The sequence below is a fragment of the Canis aureus genome, chromosome 2 (genome assembly GCF_053574225.1).
Source record: "Canis aureus isolate CA01 chromosome 2, VMU_Caureus_v.1.0, whole genome shotgun sequence".
Lineage (NCBI taxonomy): Eukaryota > Metazoa > Chordata > Mammalia > Carnivora > Canidae > Canis > Canis aureus.
Window position 1 is genome coordinate 51,441,202 of NC_135612.1, and position 22,879 is coordinate 51,464,080.

Here is a 22,879-nt window from a genome sequence, read left to right on the forward strand (position 1 = left end):
ATCTTACTCCTTTGCGTTCATATTTTGGTGCTGACTATGTTTAGCCATGTCTGGCTTGACAACCCTTATTCATCAGGTTTGGGTCTGGGGGAGGAAACACTAACCCTCCAGCAAAATTATCTTTCAGAACATAATTGTGTGTTATCAGCGAGTATCCTAAGGGAGATGATGGTAATTCCCCAAAATAGAGTTTTGCACATGACTTGGGCAAAACAGCATTATTTTTGGAAGTACATGTCCTCCCGAGGGGGCTATTTTGAAGGGGATAAGATTATCTTAGAGCTCTCAGTTTGTTAAACATCTGCCATAGTATATTACAGACTCACCCAGTTGTCTACTGAACCAAAGGGAAGAGAGAGACAGAGTTTAAAAAGCAAACAAAAACGTTGATGGATTGGAACTTGCAAGCTTAGAGAAATAGCTTTCTTCTCTTAAGCACTAGAGCTCTATACTCATCTGGTTTTCAACCCACTTCACTAGTCACTCCCTCTGGATCTCCGTTGATGTCTCCTCCTTTTCTCCCAGGGATGAATACTTGAGCTCTTCTGTATATTTAATCACTCCTTACATGACATCATTTAATATGTGTCTTTAAATTCTATCTCTATGCTGACAGCTACTAGATTTATAGTTCAGCTTAGATAACTCCCCTGATGTCCTGCTACCTACTTAATATATCCATGTGAATAACTAATACATATTTGAAACTTATCATGCCTAAAATCACATTTTGAATCTTCCCTCCAACCTAACCATCCTCTATGTTGTTTTTCTTTTTTTTCCAACTTATTTAAGGGCAACTCTGTACTTCTATTTGCTCAGGCACAAATCTTTGCAGTCATCTTTAATTCTTCTATCTCTTAAACCATGTAGCTAATCCACCAGCAAATCCTTTAAATCATAATGAGAAACCAGCACTCCTCAGGACCTTCATCATCACCCCGTGGGTCAAACTACTACCATCTTTTACCAGTCATTTCCAGGTTTGCCCACCTCTAGTCAATTCCTCACAAGCATTGCAACCTTTTCAAAAGGTAAGTTCAGTCATGTTCTGATGCTGCTCAAAATCCGTGCATGCTTTTCCATTTCATAAAAAGTAAAGCCAAACCCTTACAATGGCTTACCAGGTTACACAAGATCTAAACCCTCATTATTTCTCTGACCTTCTTACCTACAATTCGTCCTCATTTCCTCTGCCCTACCCCCCTGGCATCCCTGCTCTACCTCAACTTCAAGTTCCACTACCACCTCAAGGCTCCTGCATTCCCTGTTCTTTATGCCGAGAACACTCCCTTACCACCAGGGTCAGAATTATCTTCCTCATCTGTGCAATGAATTTAATTTGGATTCTCCAAAGAAAACTTGCCATGCTTAAAAAATAGAACAGATTCAGTAGCTAACTACTGATTTATTTTCTATTGAAAAGGGCAAGTTCCATGAAAGCAGAGGACTCCCAAATTCTAAACCAATGCTAACCTGCCCAATACCAGTCATGTGCCAGGAGAATCAGAAGGGAATCAAAAGCTGAGTTAAGTAGGGATCTTCTATTCCCATGGAATAAGGCTCAAGTGGGAGACCTCACAGTCTCAAATAGCCTAAGTCTAAGAATCCTAGGAAATCACATGTGTTATTTTTTTGCCTGAAAAGACTCTTAGCTTAGTGATCTTAAACAGAAGTTCTACTTTCCTTATAGGTGCTATTTTCACTCTATTTCATATCCCAATTGAACACATATAAGCAGCTCTGCTCTTCCTCTTGAATGTATTTCTTTTTTAAATTTCCCATTAGTTACCATATTCAAATAACGAAATCTGTGTTAGAGAAAAGCAGATACATATACATAGAATAGTTCATATAGAGCCAAGCCTTTAGAGCATTAGTTAAAATCATTCTATATATAAAATTCAAGTGATCTACCTTCAATTAACCCATGGCTGTTAGATCCACTATATGTGAAGTGCCATGGTCATCACCATTGATCTTATAAAATAAAGAAAACATGACTTTGACACTCAAGGGATTTACAAATCAGTTCAGAGACACACAATTCTTAAATACAATTAATACAGTGGAAAGGGTTATAAATAAGCTACAAAGAACTTTAGGCAGAAAAAAGAAATGAGGATAAATTTAATTTAAATACTACAATTAGAAGAAGCTTCATGAGGTGACTTTTTTATATGGGTTTTAAAGGACAAAGAGAATGGAGAAAGGTCAGAAAAGGCTTAGATTATATATTCATTCATTCATTCATCCATGATAAGAATTATTTATTGAGAACCTTCTATGCATCAAGAAATGTGTTAGAGACAAGAAAGGTATTTCTCATTCAGAAAGAAGCAAAACTACAGAGGTAAGAAAAGAAACTGGCTGAGGAATTGGTAAGCTAAAAAGTAAAAGAGTGGTTAGTTAATAAAATAAAGCTGGTAGAGTGAGAACCAAAGAAGCTGGAAATGGTATCTTATTTCTAAAAGTGTATGATGTTATTGTAAAACTCAATGGAAGTATTGATTTTTATTATTATAATCAATAGTCTTGCATGGTGAGCTTCAGTACTTTGAATTCATGCCATAGCAAGGTTTTCTGAGCAGGGAAATGACATTCTAAGTATCCTTCTTAAGAGGGAAAAAAATGTCCTAACATGCCCCAAGGAACACTGGGATGATAGGGTTCCTCAAACACAAATCCCAAAAATGCCTCTAAAATAGTTCATTCTGTGCTTGCTTCAGGGCAATCTTACCCCCATTTAGATAGAAAATAAAACAGGGAAGCACGAGGCCTCAAATTTGGTTATAAAGAAACTTGCTTTAGAGGGATTTTCTTAAAACTATTAAATGCATCTGTTGTCCCAAACACAATTGTCTTTGAACTGGAGTTATGGAGTGTTAAAGCATTTATTTGGATTGATTGATACAGTGGTGATCCCCAGCCATTTCTCTTTAAAATCTCCGAGTGCCCAAACAGTCTCTCTTTACTAGGACCATCTGAACATTTCCATTTGCCTGTACAACATACCTCACATTTCCAAGCTATACAATAAGCTGTTGTGATTAAATATACCTCAGGCTCTCAATTCTGCCTTGTTCTATAAACACAATTACCTTCAGTGTTTGTATATTTAGATACTTGTATTTAATTTACGTGGACTAACGTTAGGTAAGATAATTCCACCTGTCCTGAGAATGTTCATGTTCATTTCCCACTGTCTGTCTCCCTTTAAATCTGGTTGGGGTGCTAGCCTGCCTACCAAGGCTTAAAACAGGTAGAAAACCTGTTTTCTGCTTAAAACAGGTAGAAAACAGTCCATCTTGGATACCTGACACTGGGGCAGAGATTTCACCAAAGTCAATTCAGTTAGAAGAAGAATTTAGTGCCCTGTTCAGTCAAACCCCTAATCATCAAAGAGTAGCTTCAGTAAACTATCATTTGACCATAAAGAGAAATTTCTAAGTATATCATACACTGAAATTCACTAAACAGTGTAGTTTCCCCCAAAATAAGAAGATGGGTATCTGTTTTCCCTTTACAATCTTTCTGCCATATAATTTCATTGCCTTCCAAACTCAGTATTTCCTACGTGTTTTTTGTGATATATGCATAGTAAACTGCAAACAAACCCTAGCTAGTGTACCTGAAGGAGTGGATGGCCAGGTAATATTCCCAGTACATACACGTAGAGTCCTTGGACTCCTACAAAGATAAGGCTTGACTTCTTTCCACCAAAAGAAACAATAGAGATATTCAAAAGACAGGCTACAGGGCAATGAAAAGACAAAGAATTAAACAAACAAACCAAACAATAATAGTCTTTCTCCTTTTGCCCAGGTCTATGGACTGGTGATTTGTAGTGTGAGTTGAGGGGCACATGGTATCCAAGGTAGCTGAGCACATCTGGGCCAATGCTAGAGTTGGCAGGGCCACAGTGCGTCCCCAAAAGGATGAAAATAGAAGATATACCTGAAACCTCAACTCCTGCTGCTCAGTCTTTAACTCCCTTCACATCTTCACTCTAATGATTCCCAAATTTGTATTTTTCAGATTTAACCTCTTCCCTGAACTTCAGACTCATTTATTCAACTCCCAACTCCACTTAGATGTATTGCAGTCTTCTGAAACCAAACATCCAAAGTAGAACCTCCTTCCTAAATCCACTTCTCCCAAAGACTTCTCCCTGTAATTAAATAGCACCACCTTTCCCCTAGTTTCATAGTCCAAAAGTCTGATTATCTTCCTTGATTTCTCTTTTCTCTGACATCCTTTATATAATCCATTTAACAATTTCTAACACAGCTATGTGAGAATTATACTAGGAATTTGATCAATCCTTACCAAACCTATGGCTAACACATAAAGCCAACCCCAATCTTGTCTCCCCTGGACTACCACAGAAGACCTTTAATGGAGTTCCCAGTTTCTGTACTTGTCACACACTGCCCTGGGCTCCCAGCAGTGACTTGTTCAGGCATAGCAGCCAGAGTGATCCTTCTTTGCAAGAAAATCAGATTATTACCTCAGTTCTCTGCTCAAAAATGTTCCAATGATTTACCACCAGGTTTTGAATAAACTGGAAAATCTTTAGCAGGGTCTACAAGGTCCACTATGGTCTATCTCTGCTTACTGCTTAGACTTTACCTTGACACACTGCCCTTCAATCATTTCACTGTACCCTTATCCTTGTGTTTCCAATATAGCCAGTGCTTTCCTGCCTCCAACACTGTACACTAGCTGTTACCTCTTCTCGGAATGTGTTCCCCACATTTTTTAAAGGGATAGACCCTTTATATCCTGTGGTATTTTGTCCAAATGCTGATACTTAGATCATCCTACCTAAAGTAACCCCCACTTCCACCCTCTATACACTGACCCAACTATACCCAATTACATTTTTCCCTTAACACATACACCACCTGACACATTTCCTCTTTGATTGCTTGTTTAATACTCTATAACTTTCAAAAGAAAATAATTCCCATATAAGGTCAAGATTCTGTCTCATTCACCACTGTTTCTTTGAAACTTAGTCCAGTCCCTGGCACATAATAGATGCTGAATACATATTTGTTAAATCAAAACACTATATTGGGGTGAAACAAGATTGCTGCCAACCTTCTAGCCACAGTGCATGATAGCTGCATTAAAACTACTTGGAATTAGTTTAAAGGAAATTTCTGTTTCTGTATACCATCTTATACATCCAATGCTTTTTGTGCATAGTTTCTTAGTTATTTTTTTCTTATTCTTTCTTTTTAATGAATTCAAATGAAGTGAATGGCCATGGCTCTTCTTGTTTTGTATAGCAATCATTCCCTTGAGTGTTGAAATGGAAAATTAGATACAAAGATATTTTTTTTCTTAAAATAAAGGCCTAAGGAGTGAATGGTGGTAAAACATGCAGTGAGGCTAGAATCATATGTTCTGTATATGAGAGTAGATGTTTCTCACAGAAAACCTCAACCTTTGCAAAAATTCCTGTCTCTGGATTAGCTATCAGAGCACCCTGTAAATGTTTACACATAGGGCAACCTAAATAAAAGTCAGAATTTAATTAAACTTCCACATATGTGTACTGTAATGGATCTTACTATATATGAAATAAAGCAAATATCATTTGCTTATGTTTTAAAATTCCAAATAAAAAGGCCAATATAAAAAGTGCCAATCTTGGCAAACAGCTTGAGAGAGTAGCTGAACTTTGAGTGTTCCATCTAAAGAAATAAGACTAAAGACATGTCCCCCATACACCACTATACTGAGGATTAAATTTTTTAAAAAGTAGATGAATAGGCTTTGATAACTATAATGCACTACAGTTATTAAACAAAGGATCATTAAGAGTATTAGCAGTCAAAGAAGGTCCATCAAATCAAACCCAGGAAAGCCCTAGACTCAATTAGACAGGGTTTAACCCAGGTGTACCCTTCCTTTGCTTTAGCCCAGAAAGACAGTGTGGTATTGCAGAATAGACACAGATGCGGGAGGCAGGATACTAGGACTGGAGTCTCAACTCTAGTGTTCGCTCACTGGGTATCCTTGGGTCTTTTGCATTATCTCTCTATCCTTGATTTTATCATCTATAAAAAAAAAAAGAGCCTAAAGGTGTGACCTCTAAGCATCTGCCAGCTCTCCTTGTTATGCTTTTTTTTTTTTTTTAGATTTTATTTATTTATTCGTGAGAGACACACAGAGAGAGAGAGAGGCAGAGACACAGGCAGAGGGAGAAGCAGGCTCCCTGCAGGGAGCCCAGTGTGGGACTCGATACCCGGACTCCAGGATCATGACCTGAGCCAAAGGCAGATGCTCAACTGCTGAGCCACCCAGGCCTGTTATGCTTTTTATAATCCTTGGTGCAACCATTGTATGATGCTGCTAAACCATGAAAACCTGAGGTGATGTTATATAGATAACACTATCCTTATATTGATATTGCCTATCCTGACAATAAATTGAGGGAATGTCTTTAAGATAAGAGTTGCCTTAATGGGCTGATAAATCAGTCTTATCCTTGGCGCTTCAACCAGAGTGGGGCCAGGTTTGAGAGATGAACTGTGCTAGACCGTGAGAGATAGATCGTAGCCTGAGAAGTTATCTCATTGGATACATTACTTGACCCCAAGAGACAGAAACTGGGACTAAAAACTAAACAATTTAGCCCTATTATACTGTTTTGTCTCCAACTTTAGAGCAATTTTATCAAGCCTTTTGCTGTGTGAAGTGGAGGTCTTTCTGTTTCTGTCTCAGTCTCACTGACAGCCAAATGAACTACAAAGGTCTAGTGAGGTGATACTAATTTTCTCAGTCTCTGTCTATACTTCCATTGTCTTGTATACCTCCTGTTCTCATCTGCTGCTGCAAAGTTTTTCCTACCATAAGCACAAAACTAATAGAACATTTTTTACCTAAAATAAATAAATGAATAAATGAAGATTTGCTTTCAACAAAAGAGGAAAGTGAAAATGGAAAAGTGAGCTATTTCCCTACATTTATATTCAGTCCTTTCCTTTAGTGCTAGTGCTGCATCCTATAAAGAACAAATATAGGGAGATTGTTTGACTTAATTTTGTAGATTTTATTACAGAACATTTATTTTTAGTTTATTAAGACTGATTATCTTATCTTTTAATTCTCTTAATACTGACCGAGATTTCCCATGTCCCGAGCGTAAGTTCAGGCTGACTCACTTGAACATCTTAAGAAAAAAAGAGCAGATTTCCAGGAGTCACTAAAACCTGAAATTTAAAAAGGAAGGTCAAAGAAGAGGATGGGGAGATGGGGGGAGGGAGAGGAGAGGAAGAGGAAAGGGAAGGGGAGAAAAGGAAGAGGAAGGAGAAGAAGGCAAGATAGAGGAGGAGGAAGAAGGAAGGAAGGGAAACAAGGAAGAGAGAAAGAGGAAAGAAGGAAGGAAGGAAAGAAGGAAGAGGGGAAGGAGAAGAGGAAAAGAAAGAAAGAAAGAAAGAAAGAAAGAAAGAAAGAAAGAAAGAAAGAAAAAGAAAGAGAAAGAAAGAAGAAAAGAAAGAAAGAAAGAAAGAAAGAAAGAAAGAAAGAAAGAAGAAAGAAAGAAGCCTTTCTCAGTTAAACAAACAAGAAAAAATTAATTTCAGGCAAGTCTTCAGCACTGCAAGAATACTTAAGCAATGGAATCTGCCTAAGGGTCTGGTTTAGGAATAAGCATCAGATATAGCATGTGCAGTTCTCAGGAAACCACACACCTAATTCCTAGTAGAGTTGAGTCAAGCCTTTATCCTTCTACTATTCAAAAGTAGATCCCTCTAGTTTGGAGTATAGTATTTCCTTTCCCAACCACAGTATTAAAAGCCAAAGTCATGGATGCTCCAAAGAACTATTAACAATCCCTGTCTTAGTTTTGTTTCCTTCCAAAGGAAGACTGTAAGAATCAGTCTGTCTGTAGGTCAGAATTTCACTTGCTTACTCCCCATTCATCAGAGAAACTGCAAGTACATTTGGCAGAAGGATGGAGAGAACATGGTGGGATTGTGCATCATCTCATATCCACCCAAATTATATTTTCTGCAGATCATAGATTATTATATTGGAAATAAGAGAGGAAATAAGTAAGCAATTGGTATCATGGGAGGAAGAAAAGGATAAACCTCCCTAACTCTGTAATTCTGGGAAGAGTCTATGGATTATTATAGTAGCGAAAAAGAAATTCGAGTTTTATTATCAAGACCAGCAGTCTTTGCAGGGTGCAAAATAACCCACTGGGATGCAGAAAGAAATTATTAGACTTTCTATTTATAATATTAAGCTAAAAATATAAAGCAAATAAGCTTCACTCATGTTGCCATGTGGATTGTCTCTGAAGTCTTTGCTTGGGTCAAAAATAAGGTGGTCCCAGGTCTCATGGGGTAGACAGGTGTCCTGGAGGCATACTGAGGCCCTACAACAGGGGCTTATAGCTTAAGCTTTTTTTGTTTGCTCACTTTAAGCACATTGCAGCATGCTGTAGTTCTTGTGGGCCAGGTTGAGCAGACTTGCATATTATATTATCTGGTTTTAATTAAACTATCATAAAATGGACAAATGGTTTAAATGATTTTTTCCCCAGAGCTGCAGACTGAAGATAGTACTACTAATGCAAGCAAAGTGAGCAAGTCAAAAAGAGGCCAAACTGACATCTTCCCTTAACCCTGTAGGTAGCTCTTTCTTTACCAGCCACAAGATGAAGCAAAAATAATGCCTTTGTAAGCAGTTCTGACAAGGCATCAGCTAAAATACTAGAAATCATCAGGAAGATTCTCTGAAATATTAACAGATACCATTGTCAAGAATGAACTTTATCCTAAGTGTATATTTTGTTATAAGCTACTAGCTATACATAGTATAAATTCAGCATGATTAATAAGATAAGTATTAATAAAATACTTTTTAAAATAAAATATCTTTCATTTTATTCTCAAGTCTTTCACAAGTAATATAGTAGAATATATACTATGTAGTAGAATAGCTGCTATGGCTTAATGTTGTAATTTATGGATACACTAATAGATATTAATATACAATATAAATATAAACATTTGAACAATTCAATATTTGATAATGTTTAATGCTAGGATTCTTGAAAAACAATGGAAACCACTGTTTTAAGAAAATGTTTTTAAATAGATGAATAACCTGAAAATCTAGTTTTGGAAAGATAACTAGCCGATTGTATTACAGGGAATGGATTGTAAGAAAATATAAGAGCACAACAATAACAACAACAAAAAGAAAATATAAGAGCAGAGTTATCCACCAAGAAGCTGATTCAATAGTGAAAATGAGAGTCAAAGCAGATCTCAAGGAATCAAGTAGGCTTCTTTCTAGTTATTACACTGCACAATGGTCCTGAGTAGCAGTATTTGTCCACAGGGAATTGTCTTTTAGAGAAATAATATAACCCAGAGGAAAAATGTAATAGAGTTAAAACAAAAACAAAGGGGAATAATCGATGAAAGAAATCAGACCATCACCCTCCATTAGCTGTTCTGAGCTAAAACCAAGGGGAGGTGAAAAGAGAAACTTCTCCCTCTCCTAGTAAAAGAACGAAATCTGCTCTTTCCTTCACAGGATCCCTGTGACTTATATTTGAAAGGATCTACGATGCCAGCCTTCTGTGCTTCTCAAGTTTTACTAGGCAAAGAAATCTTGTGAGGATCTAATGAAAATTCGGGTTCTAACTCAGTAACTAGATTAGAGCCTGGGAGTCTGCATTTCAAACACTATCTCTGATAATGCTATTGCTGGTGGTCAGCAGGCCCCATTTAGAGGAGCAGGCTTTAAAGCAATCATCTCTAAACCTATTTGAACATGCATTATGCACCATAAAAAATGCGAGACCATACATTCCCCCATATATATGGATTTATTAATGTGTAAAGTAATATATTTTTATCACTTGCTACCAATATTATGGGTGTTATAAAATGCAACCAAAAGCAGAAAATTGCAAATGATAATATTTACAACAAATGTAGATAGAAGTTCTGATGTCTTCTTCCTTCATTCCACACATAGGATCATATTTTGTACTCCCTGTACAGGCACCAACTCTGGAGGTTGCAGGTCTAAAAGGTGAATGTTAGTTACTTGGGTTATTTGGCCTGAAATGTGGGTAGTAACTCCAGGTAAATAGCAGTGCTTTCAGATATTTACATAAGCCAGTTCTAAAAGCTTCCAAAATGGGAATTGGTCAAATCTTGTGTATATTTCTAATATATAATTTCTTGTAAACTTAATTCTTTTGAAAATAGCATTATTATCCATCACTAATTATTAATCCTTACAAAATATATTTAAATTAAAATAAATAGCAATTTTCAAATAAATACAAAAAACCTAGAATCAATCAAGTGTTTTTTTAACTAAGCTGAACTGAAATCATGCAAATTCCTACATAATCAAACGCTTATATATTCTTTTGGCTATTTTTCACTTATATTCTGGGTAATCAAGAATCTCATTTTGCATACATGACAGCTCTAAACTGTCTGAAAAGGGGTCCATCAAAACAGAATCATCTACCTTCCCAAACTTCCAAAATGGCTCATAAAAGAAATGGAGAAAATAAACCTAAGTGTCTTGGGTTAATTATGAAATTATATGATTATTTTTCCCTCAAAGCAAGGAAAGTTTTCTTGACAACAACCTCTCTGCTATGAATTCACCAATCTTACTGACTTAGTAAAATATTTAAGCAAGTTCTCAAAATCTAGAGTGCATAAGAATTCCCTATGGAATTTGTTTAAAATACAGATTCTTCCTTATAAATCTGAATGAGAAAGAAACTAGAGAGCCCAGAAACAGGCACAAATCTATGAAAGTATGATTTTTAAAAGATTTTATTTATTTATCTTAGAGAGACGTAGAGAGAGAGCATGAGTGCAGGGAGGAGGAGGGAGGGAAAGGGAGAAAGAGAATCCCAAGCAGACTCTGCACTGATCACAGAGCCTGATGTGGGGCTTGATCTCAACAACCCTGAGATCATGCCCCGAAACAAAATCAAAAGTTGGATGCTTAACCGACTAAGCTACCAAGAAACCCCTGTGAAAATGTGATTTTTTAAAAATAGAAATGACTTTAAAAAAAGATTTTATTTACTTATTCATGAGAAACATGAGAAAGAGAAAGGGAGAGAGGCAGACACAGGCAGAGGGAGAAGCAGGATCCCTGAGGTGAGCCTGATATGGGACTTGATCCCAGGACCCCAGGATCATGACCTGAGTCAAAGGCAGACACTCAGCCACAGAGCCACACATGTGCCCCTAGACTGGAAATGACATTTCTAATCAAATGATGGAATATTCAATAAACAGTACTAGAATAATTGGGTTTCCATATGGATAAAAATTAAAAAGTTATTTGGATCTCAGGAGGAAATAGATAGTATATGTATATCAGATACTTTGAGGAAGGTTTTATAAAGGCATATTTACAGTGATGCTGGCAGGATACAGTGAAACCACAAAAGATGTTCTAACCCAAGGCTAGAAACACAGAACTATTACTACCTCTAGACTCAAAGAGGAATAGGCTAAGGCTTACCAGAATCTGGAAGTAGAGCTGTTGTATAAGAACAACCTTGACAGGAGATGTAACTGTTATCAAGAGGTTCAACTAGCCACACGCAACACTTTGGGGAAACTGCTAGGATTCAGAACTATTGTGGTCTGTATAAATACCCCATCTTACTTCCTTCTCTCCCTCCAATTTTCTTCATTCCCTCAATTGCAGAGTTCAAGGGAGCTCTTTGTTGTACAAGATGTAGATGAGTATTTCTGGCAGAGGGCAGGGTGCAAAAAAAGAGAAGAACTGGCCTGGAGGGATAAACATAAGAGATCCAGCACAGTTTCCTAATGCATACCATTCATATAATCAACTCAAGATGCATTAAGATTTCTCTTCTTAATTCCGGTATTAAAATATGGTTACTCTTGGTTTAGATTTACATAAAATAATATACTTCACTTTAGGAAACTTTGCATAGTCCAGGGGAAAATTTTCTCACCATGAGCTAAAATAAAATCATTATCTTATGGTTCCAGTTCTTACCAAGAAGCAGAACTAGTACAGTTTCTGGCTGCCTCTCTCAAGAACGAACCCAAAAGCAGTATAGAAGAAAAACCAAGACAGGTGAAAAACTGAAAAATCTTGGGGTTGCACACTTGTTTGTGTGGTGTTCTGGTTTTGTCAGAGGATAAATAGCGAGAGTTCTTTCACTTACCCCTGACCATCGCTTTGGGATCAATGAATGATTCTTAAAGTCTGGTTCCAGGCAACCAGCATCACCATCACCTGGGGACTTGTGAGAAATTCAAATTCCTAAGCACTATCCTAGACAAATTCAATCAGAAACTGAAGGGGTAGAGCCCATAAATCTATGTTTTAACAAGCTTTCCAAGAGACTCTGATACACACTATGTTAGAGAACCAGTGAGATAAACAATGTCAACATCTATGCTAGGGCTGTCAGATTTAGCAAATAAAGTTAGTTTGAATTCTAGATAAATAATAATATTTTTCTTATTGTAAATATACTACAGAAATTCAGTTTAACTGAGAATCTTGCATTTTGTTGGGCAACTCTCTTTATACCTATAAATCTTCAGAACTCTGGTCCAGGTGTCTTCTATGGCAAACCCAGAAGCTTAGCAGCACATTGATGGTAAGGAGTGGGAAATTTAGATGAATACTAACTCAGTACTATTCAAAGTACAGTATTCCAACCAGAAGTAATTGTTTGAAAGCTTGTAAGAAAGGTAAGTCCTCAACGCTCCCTCAGAGCTGTGGAATCAGAAACTCTGGGGATGGGACCAAAGAACCTATGGTATATCAAGCCCTGTAGGTGATTCTCTGTGCCCCAAAGTTTGAAAACCATTGCTCTAATCTCAGGCAATGAATTCCACCCCTTTCCTATAGAATTCAGCAAGCTTAATGAGTCATGGGATATTTATAACCTTAAGTACTTACATAAGAAAAGTAGAAAACCTCAAAATTTAAAAAAAAAGAAAACCTCAAAATTAATGAGCTAAGTGCCAATTTTTACAAGTTACCCAGAGAATATATATGAAGTAGAAGAAGGAGGAGGAGAAGATGGGGGAGGAGTGGAGGGGGAGGAGCAGGAGGAAGGAGAAAGGAGAGGGAAGAGGAGAAGAAGAAAGAGGAAGAAGAGGAAGAAGGAAGAGGAAAAAGAGGGAGAAGGAGGAGGAGGAGAAGGAGAAGGAGAAGAAAGAAAAGAAGAAACAACAGAGGTAAGGCACAAATTAATAAAATAGAAAGTAAATGCAATGGTAATGGTAAAAAAATATATATATACCCGAGTTGGTTCTTTGAAAAAAATTAAAATAGACAAATCTCTAGCAAAAAAATCAAGAAATAAAGAAGACAAAAATTATCTTAAAAAGGAATATTATAAAGATTGAGACAAAGGCAGAGTAGAAATTTATAGGAGATAAAGGAGTATGTCAACATTATACTACAAAAATTAAAAATTCAAGCGGAGTTGACAAATTCTTGAAAAATATAACTGATCAGACTGAGTAAAAATACAATCAAAAGCTTGATGAATTTTATAACTATTAAGATTGTAGCAGTTAAAGAAACACTAAGCCAAGAGGGGTTTAGTATTCATTTTTATCCATCTTCCAAAGCAGAAAAAACAAACAAACAAACATGTTTTAACAGAAAGATTACCCAGTGCAATAAAATTTAAGAAAAGAGAAAGAAAAAAAAAAGACTCAAAAGGAGAAAACAAAGTGTCATAATTGGAAGATAGTGTAAGTGTAAACATAGAAAACCTAAAATAATGTACAGAAAATGTTTAGAAATAATGGGAGCACTTGGCAGGATGGCTATGTTAACTTGTAAAAAGCAGTTATTTAAACAACATAGAAATAGTGAAGAGTATAAAATATCAATAAGATTGGCTATGCTAACATGTAGATTTTTTAAAGAAAGTCACCTTCAAGAATGTGGAAAAATCAGTTTCAAACTGGAAAAGGATATTTAGAATACAAAAAAATAAAATAATTAATATCAAAAATTCATTTTAAAAATTCTAAAACTAACCAGAAACACAAGAAACTAGTAAAAAAAAAAAAAAAAGAAAGAAAGAAAGAAAGAAAAAGAAAAAGAAAAAGAAAAGTTAGCAGAGAAAGGAAACAAGAAGAGATATTTCATAGAGGAGTAAATGCAGATGACCAAATCAACTTATGAGTAGTTATTCAACATAATTAGAGATCAGGACCATGCCAATCACGACCACAATGATAACATTTTATACCAAACTTAGTAGTCTGACAATATCAAATACTGGAGAGAGGGGCACTGATAGAATATTCTAGACCTCGCTGGAGGGGTTATAATCGGGCACCTATTTTGGGATAGGATTTGTTATTTTGGAAATACACTTCTCTCCCTTGGGAAGTGGGCATGGCTATAGAAGCTGTGTGCAGTGTGGAGCATTGTTTCCTTCCTTTTTTTTTTTTTTCTTCTTTTTTTTCTTTTTTCTTTTTTTTCCTTTTACTTGAGTATGGTTGACACACAATGTTACATTAGTTAGACAGCTTTTTCTTTATTGTTCATCAGGCCTTTTTCCTCAGGAAGAAGGTATTATGTGCCCTGTGTAGTGGACAGGAGTTACCTGTTGTGCTTCTTTCTCTTGCAGCAGAGAGCTCAAGCTAGGATAGCTATTTCATAGTGAGCTTATATGACAAAGACTGGTCAGGATATGCTATGTCAGAGCCCTTTCATTTTATGTATTTATGTATATTTATTTGTTTATTGAGCCCTTTCATTTTCACTTATATCACACCAGTTGTCCCCACAACCCACTCCTACAGCCTGCCACTGCTGACTGTGATCCCAGGGAGACCCCTTTTGTTTGAGACCATCCCTATTTTGTATGTTGAGATAGTCATTTTATTTTACTTTTTATCATGTTCTCAATTACAGGATTTTGTAGCATCCATAGATGCCTAAATGCTATAGTTTTCTGAGGGACAGCTCCCCAGGATCCTACCGGCACTGCGGGTATTTTTTTCCCCTGTCATTTCACTGAGCTTTCAGGAGAAAGCAGGTATAACGTCAAATGAATCATCAGCCATTTTGAACTAAAAGTTCTCAGAAATTCCTTTAGAATGAGGACAGGCAGTGAGGACTGGTTTGGTCTCTTTGAAAAAAAAAAAAAATGTTGCTGATGATTTAGAAAGATGTGTTCCAGTGGTTTGAGTCATGATTCTTAAATTATTTACCAGATTCAGACTGAGCTGCTAGAAATGAACAAAAACAAACAGAATGAACCTAAACGAAAATTGGGTTGCCAACTATTGAAGCTCTAAATAGCAAGTCTACAGCCCCCAGTGCAAAGGCTGTATCCCTCACACGACAGTGGCTTTCAGACATCCAAACCATGTATGCATGGTAAATACATTAAGACTTGTTGAAATGATAAGAAGTGGAATTTTAAATAATCTCTTAGAATGGCTTTACTTTCTCACTCTCTTGTTTTCTCCCATTGGAAATGGACACTTACATTCCCCAAGAGAGGTCTGAAATTTTAATTTAATTTTGTTTGTAAGACATTCTAACCCACTGAAATGAGAGATATAGTAAAAACTTGCATGCAGGTCTTTCTTTCTTTCTTTCTTTCTTTCTTTCTTTCTTTCTTTCTTTCTTTCTTTTTTTCTTTCTTTCTTCTTTCTTCTTTCTTCTTTCTTCTTTCTTCCCATGGCTCTGTTAGGAAATTTTCTTTCCAATTCATTGAAAGGAGTAGTTTGACTAGGTTACACACATGAAAAGTATCAAAATTTCCAGACATTCTGTCTACTGGGGCAACTAAGGTTTATCTTCACTACTATGCAAGATCTCCATCAATGAACTTCACCTTTTCTTCCGTATTCCTTTCATTTCCCACCCTCTTTGGCTGTACCCTAGCTTTCTATCATATTTAAAATAGAAACATTATCCTGTCTAGGTCTTATGATGATTTGCAATGACCTAGCTCTGCCCTTCTTTCTCCCTGTTACTAGTCTCTAATCACATTAATTTGGTTTCAGAAACATGTCAGAATCCTTGCCTCTGTGCTTTTCTTCCCTCTGCTTAGAATGTTCTTACTCTTCCTCCCCTCCTTGCTGGTTTCCTTGTGAACTTCCATTTTAAGTATTGCTGTTTCTAAGAAGGCATTTCTTTCCATGCAAACCCTTAGCACCTAGAGCTCTTCCTTTAGAGCAATTGTCAAAACTGTAATCTTATACATGTTTCTTGTTCAATGAGCCTCCAGTTCTGCACTAGGACATGCATAATACTAATGTGGTTTCCCATATGCATATAATCAATGCACAGTGCCTAAAACTTAGGAGTTTTCTAAAACATACTTACTGAAAAGGTAGAATTTTAGGTAAGTGAGGGCTGAAGTATGCACTTGAAGCATCAGCCAGCTCAGATTCAGCTGGTCGCATGTTGCAGACATCTAAAGTACTAAACAGCAGTGGCATTGTTTTATCACTCCCCCTTGGGTTGACAGGCCCCTCTTACAGCCCTGGCTATTCACCCCTGATGGGACCTAATCTCACCATTCGTTCTAAGTAGGAATCTATCCAAAAGATTAGAGACCTGAGAATATTTATTGGCCTTAGCATCTTTGGGTAAGTCACAAAAGCTCTCTGAGCTAGAGTTTCTTCACGTGGAAATAAGATGATAACACTCTGTTCCAGCTCAGCTGGGGTGTTATATCAGAGCCCTTAAATACTGATTGTAGAGCATAAGCTAGATGTCAGTTCCTTTCCTCACTGTTGCGGTTGTGCCCAATATTAGGCCAAGGCGTGCAGTTTACCCAAGATCACCCTTACTTTTGCCACCAATTGCAGGTTAGGGATGTGATTTCTCCAAACCACTTTCAGGTTCAATAGTTTGCTAGAGTGACTCACAGAACTCATTAAAGACTGTTATATGTACAATTACACATGGGTTCACAGTGAAAAGACACAGATTAAAATCAGCCAAGGAAAGACACATAAAGGAAAGTCTAGGAGGGCTCCAAATGTGGAACTTCCAACCATCCTCTCTCTCTGGAGTCCACACAGCATCAATGCCTCCATATGTGTGACAATATGCATGGAGCATTGCCAACCAGGTGCATGCACTGAGCCTTAGTTTCCAGAGTTTGTATTGGCATGATTGATTGCCCATGTGGTTGACCTCCATCTCCAGTTTAACTGATCCTTTGTGATCTAAAATCCCCACCTTAAGGCATATGGTTACCAGCTGGCTTGGCCCAAGGTCCCCAGTGTGACCAAAGTCCCAGGCAAACAAAGATACTCCCATCAGGCATGCCATTCCAAGGGATTAGAGACAAGCTCCTAGAAGACAAAGGCCAACTCCTCTTTGGGAAAGTAAATCACTTAGTACCCAAATTGGACATTGCTATTTGTTCCTGAGACAAATACCCAGTTTTCACACTCATCTTCCTCATCAATTCAAAGTCCCATATCAATTTCCCTGGAAAATTTATTTTTCTTGGTGCCTTCTCCTTGGCCTTTGACATGGACTCATCCACAAGGTGAATGCAAGTATGTTTGTTAATATATTATAAAAATATTGTTGTGCTTTTCTCTAGGTTTCTCTAAAATGACCTTTTTAGCTCAATTTGATGGCAATATGACATAGTGGTTCAGATGGACTTTGGAGTCAGAATCCTAGAACTATCACTGACCAGCTCTGTGACCTTCAAAAAGTTATTTAACCTCCCTGGCCTCCTTCTTCTTATCTGCAAAGAGAAACAAATATATTAGTATCTACCTCATGGAGCTGTGAAATTTCAATGACTCAATACATATAAAGCTTATAGAACAGTGTCTGGCATACTGTTCAATAATGTTTTCTATTTTTTAAAAAATTAATATTTATTTTTCATGCTGCCACATATCCCATTTGTCTCACTTGCCATGCCATTTCACTGCATATGAACTTTAACTGGTTTTCTGTTAATTTATTCATTTAACAAGTATTTATGAGTACCCACTATGTCCCAGTCAGTATCTTAAATTTTTAGACTAGAGCAAAATAATCACTTGCTCATGTAATAAAACTTAAAGGTATGTCTTTTTTGATAGGGGAAGGATTATGAAGGGAAATCTATAAACTACAGTTATGTATATGATTATATATTTTATAATCATACAAAAATTATATATATAATTTCATTCAGCTATGAGGAAAGTAAAATAATGGAATAAGAATATGAAGAACTTTAGAGAGTAAGATAGTATGATCAGGGATGGCTATTCTGGGTGACATTTTGAGATAAGATCAGTATATTGAAAAGGATTCAAACATCTGAAGATTTTGGTAGGATTCTTAAGTATTAACATATTATTTTACTTTCTATATGACCAACTTTTTCTGGATCATGAACAATCATTGTAAAAATCCTGAATTTCATGATAAGCTCACTGCCTCAATTCTTTTGCTGTATCAATTCCTTGTCCAGGAAATGTTGTTGAATAGTGCATTTCCCAGTAACAGCTTATACTGCCTATAGAAAAATGGCAGATGGCGAAGACAAATACAAATCCAGGTTCAATATATGTTCGGGGTGGGGGGGGACAAATGACTAACCCCTCCATGCCAAAATGGTCCCCATATCATCAGCTTGCCACTAGAAGGTTGGCTGGCCCTACTGGTGTGTGGTATGGTAACTGGGCTCAGAGTTGGTCATATAATTGCAAAATTAGCACTTATTCCTGGCAGTAGCCAAGTCACTGTCAGAGTAGGCCATCCATGCTGTTGAGTCCTGTGTAATCTCCATACCTGCCTCCATGAATGCATTGAGCAAGCCCTGAGTTTGCTGATGAAAATAAAATGTTATAAAATTAGATAGTCCATTTTGTCCACCTCATTACTGATGTTCTTCCCTGCTGCCAGGGACTTTTGGCGAGCATTTACTTGGAAAACATGTTATGTCACTCAAGGCCCATTCTCACATTCCCTTCCATGAAATTATTACCCAAAATTCCTTATCACCAACACACCAGACTTCTTATTTTCAAATCCCTGAGTGCCCAGCCAAAACAAAGCTTAGGAAAATAAATAAAAGAGAGAAATAAAACCATCATGAAATAAATGTCATGTCATGCTGGAAGCAGTAAAAATGAGAATTGGCATTACTGAAAACAAAGAAAGGGCAAGAATGGCCAGAAAAAAAAAAAAAAACCATCAAAATGATATTGAAACAAAAATACTTAAATAAACGAACCAAAATACAAAATTAAAATAAAAAGAGAAGAAACAATAAATCTAGAAGACATAAATGTCATTTGACATGTATCTAACTGCTATCCATGCAGAAGGGAGTTAAACAATTTGGAAAAAACAAAACTTGGACAAAGCACTAACTATATAAATCAAGAAGGGACACCTGGGTGGCTCAGTGATTGAGTGTCTGCCTTGGGCTCAGGGCGTGATCCCCAGGTCTTGAGTCCAAGTCCCACATCGGGTTCCCTATGAGAAGTCTGCTTCTTCATCTTCCTGTGTCTCTGCCTCTTTGTGTGAGTCTCATTAATAAATAAATAAAATCTTTTTAAAAAATCAAGAAAACTTCTCAGACCTAAAAATAAAATGTATGAGTTTAAAGATCTAAAAGGAGGGGCACCTGGGTGGCTCAGTGGTTGAGCACCTGTCTTTGGCTCAGGTTGTGATCCCAGGGTCCTGGGATCAGTCCCATATCAGGCTCCCCGCAAGGAGCCTCCTTCTCCCTCTGCCTATGTCTCTGCTTCTCTCTGTGTGTCTCTGATAAATGTATAAAATCTTAAAAAAAAAAATCTGAAATTCTTCTTAGGTCTTGGTAAGTAGACTGGATTTTAAAGGTAAAGGAAGAATTCTTTGGACATCATGCCAGGCACAAAATAATATCAGTTATAAAGAGAGTGTGGGGGAAATTGCCTGGCTCAGACTTTCCACAACATGTGCTAAAAGATGGTAGATCTATATCTATAAAACCTTTAGGGAAAGAAAGTATGACCAATAATTTTCTAACCTTCCAAAATATTGTTCTAATCCAAAGGTAACACTAAGATGTTTTTGACCATTTAAATCTTGGGAATGTTATGAACTCTCCCAGAAGAAACTAGAGAAAAAACTTTGGTCAACCGATGGAGGGACAAAGAAACAAAGGCTAACTACCTGAAGAAAGCACTGAAAACATTCAGAAGAAACAAACAATAGTGAGAATTATGGTTCAGAAAACAGGTAAACATTACAGGCAATAACAATGTGGAAGTATGATAACTAACACAACTGCCAGGAAACAAAGACAAAAAGGGAGAGGTCATGAAATGTTTGAAAACTTCACCTTTTTATTCAAAGGTATCAAATAGCCTAATTTAAATCTAAAATAGTACATAATTAGGCATAGGGATACTTAAGAGTACAGAGGTAAACACCAGAAAATAAATGAAGACATGGAAAATAATTAACCAAAGTAGAATGTAAGAAGGAAGGGTGTGTTGGTGGAAATTTGCTTATTTTGTCATCACTTCTATTTGAGAATAAGCAGAAGCTATTTGAAGAAATAGAATGAGTATATTTGATAAAATTATCTTCTGAAATTTATATGGCTTATGTATTTTCTAAATTTAATATATAAAATTTATAGTATGTATATTATATATTGAGAGTTAGTTACTAAATAATTTATAAGTTAAATGAAATAAATATAATAAAATTTATACTCTATATAAATATAGAGTATAAAAATAATGTAATGAAATCAAATTAATTAATTTTATTTAATTATGCTAAATAAAAATGATGGCCCCTCATTGCCCATATTATTGAAATTCCATAATATGGCATAGTCTATACTTCCTCATATACCTTTCCAGACTCCTCCCAACCACAGCGTATCCTGTACTCTATGCTCCCGCAGCTTGATTAGCCACACATTTCTCAAAAAGTATTTGCTTCCTGACTTCTGTGTATTTATAAGTGAAATTATACACATATGTCGATAGATACAGATGATACAGATATATAGAGGCACAAACTCAAGACTTCAGTGTTCCTAGAAGAAAACAATGTTTTCAACTTCATTTACAAATGCAGTAGCACTTCACATAATATTTAACATGGAGTTGAAATCCAATTATTACTTGTGAATTAATTTCATTCATGATCATTGGAAAGAAAGGAAATTCTGAAGACTTCAACAATTATTTTGCTGATTTTATATGAACAAAGACTCTCATTCACCCATTAATACTACATTCTCTTCTGAAAGGTCAGTTGATTTTCTCAAAAGGAGAGCCTGATATTGCCCATGAGAAATTTCTTTGTTCTAATCTCTTAATGATAGTTTACTCTCAAACACTTAACTTTCAGAATTATTTATCTTCTCTCCTTGGAAGATCAAAAACCTATATATATGCATATATATATAACTATATATATATGCATATATGGTTATATATAAAATTATATATTTATATATTTACACATTAAAATATATATTTACATGTAATATATATTTTAAATAATATATTAATAATATAATAAATTATAATTAATGATATATAAAATATATAAAATATTTTATATAAATATACTATGTATATTTATATATTTGTCTCTATCTACATGCATTTGTATATAATATATGTGTCAGGATATATCTATATCTACATTCTCTATCACATCATATGTACACATCTATCACATCATAGGTAGATATACATGTATATAATATATACATGGAGATATACATGTATATAATATATATATGGAGATATATATGTATATCTATACATACTACCTATTATATCATATGTAAGAATATAGAGATAGGTAGAACATAGATACAGATATATATATAGATAGATAGAGATAATTTCCCAATATCCCAATATCATATTCTCCCAATTCCCTATAATTACATTAGTCTAATTACTTAAAATTTTCCAATGGCACATCATCTGGTCAATAGACCAACTCATATTCACATATCCTAAGAATTGCTTATTCTTTACCGCCTCTTAGAAAAAGAATTTCTTTGTAAAAGACAATAGCTCAAAATTACCCTCTCATTATCTCTACTGTATTTCTTAAATTACAAAAAGTTCAAGGAGTTTACTTCAACCAGATCAATATACCATTAAATGTATGCTTTTTAATTGTTTTTTTTTGTTTTTTTTTTCTTTCCTCAAAATGCTAGATCAATCTCGCTGCTTGGTGTCCCACCATCCCATTCCATGCTTTGTTGAGGATCCTCTTTATTTCTTTGTTTGCACTAACTCAATCTGCATGTTTCCCCGCTTTGTGCTTCTTCTAGTAGAGGCAGGCTTTCAACACTATGCAGTCCTCATGTTTACTGTGTCTTTTCTTTTCTCTCTGTTACTGATTTCTGCTTGGCCTGCCCACAAAGGAGCAGCCCTTCATGAAGTCATGTTTGATGCTTCTTGAGAGTATTAGCCTCTACTGGCCCAGTTAAAGAGGGTGTTTCGGAAGCTAGGAGGTTATTCAATAACTCTACTCATCTTTATAAAACAAAGTGCACAGAAGTGTTTATTGTGGTTTGCAGATGGGCTGCAGAGAAATTGTGCATCACGACCTCTGGGTAGACCTGCCATTCAACATAGCCTGTCCTTGTTGTTGTAGCTCAGTAGTATCAGAAGAAATAGGTCAACAGAGTTCACTGTTTAGTATATAAACCGTCAACACCTCCAGGAACAACCTTTTAAACAAATGGTACTCCAAAGCTAGTATATTGTAATTCTTAACTGGCCTTATAAGAAGTAAATTATCAGTACAGCCTTATTTTTTATTTTTTTTTTGCATTTGTATTGATTTTGTGTCTTAAAGCAAAACTGAATCAGTTCACAAACTCTGTTGG

At 36.0% G+C, this 22,879-nt stretch overlaps 1 long non-coding RNA gene across 2 annotated transcripts in view; it reads left to right on the top strand.

The window, feature by feature from the left end:
- The window catches only part of LOC144297448 (uncharacterized), a 79,403-nt gene extending 70,580 nt beyond the window's left edge, over positions 1 to 8,823 (top strand). Inside the window, exon 5 of one of the 2 annotated variants that reach the window (XR_013364504.1) lies at positions 8,567 to 8,823. This is a non-coding gene — a long non-coding RNA (uncharacterized LOC144297448). The remainder of the gene's footprint in view (positions 1 to 8,566) is intronic. The other variant, XR_013364509.1, reaches the window with a different exon arrangement.
- Positions 8,824 to 22,879: the final 14,056 nt, after the last annotated feature.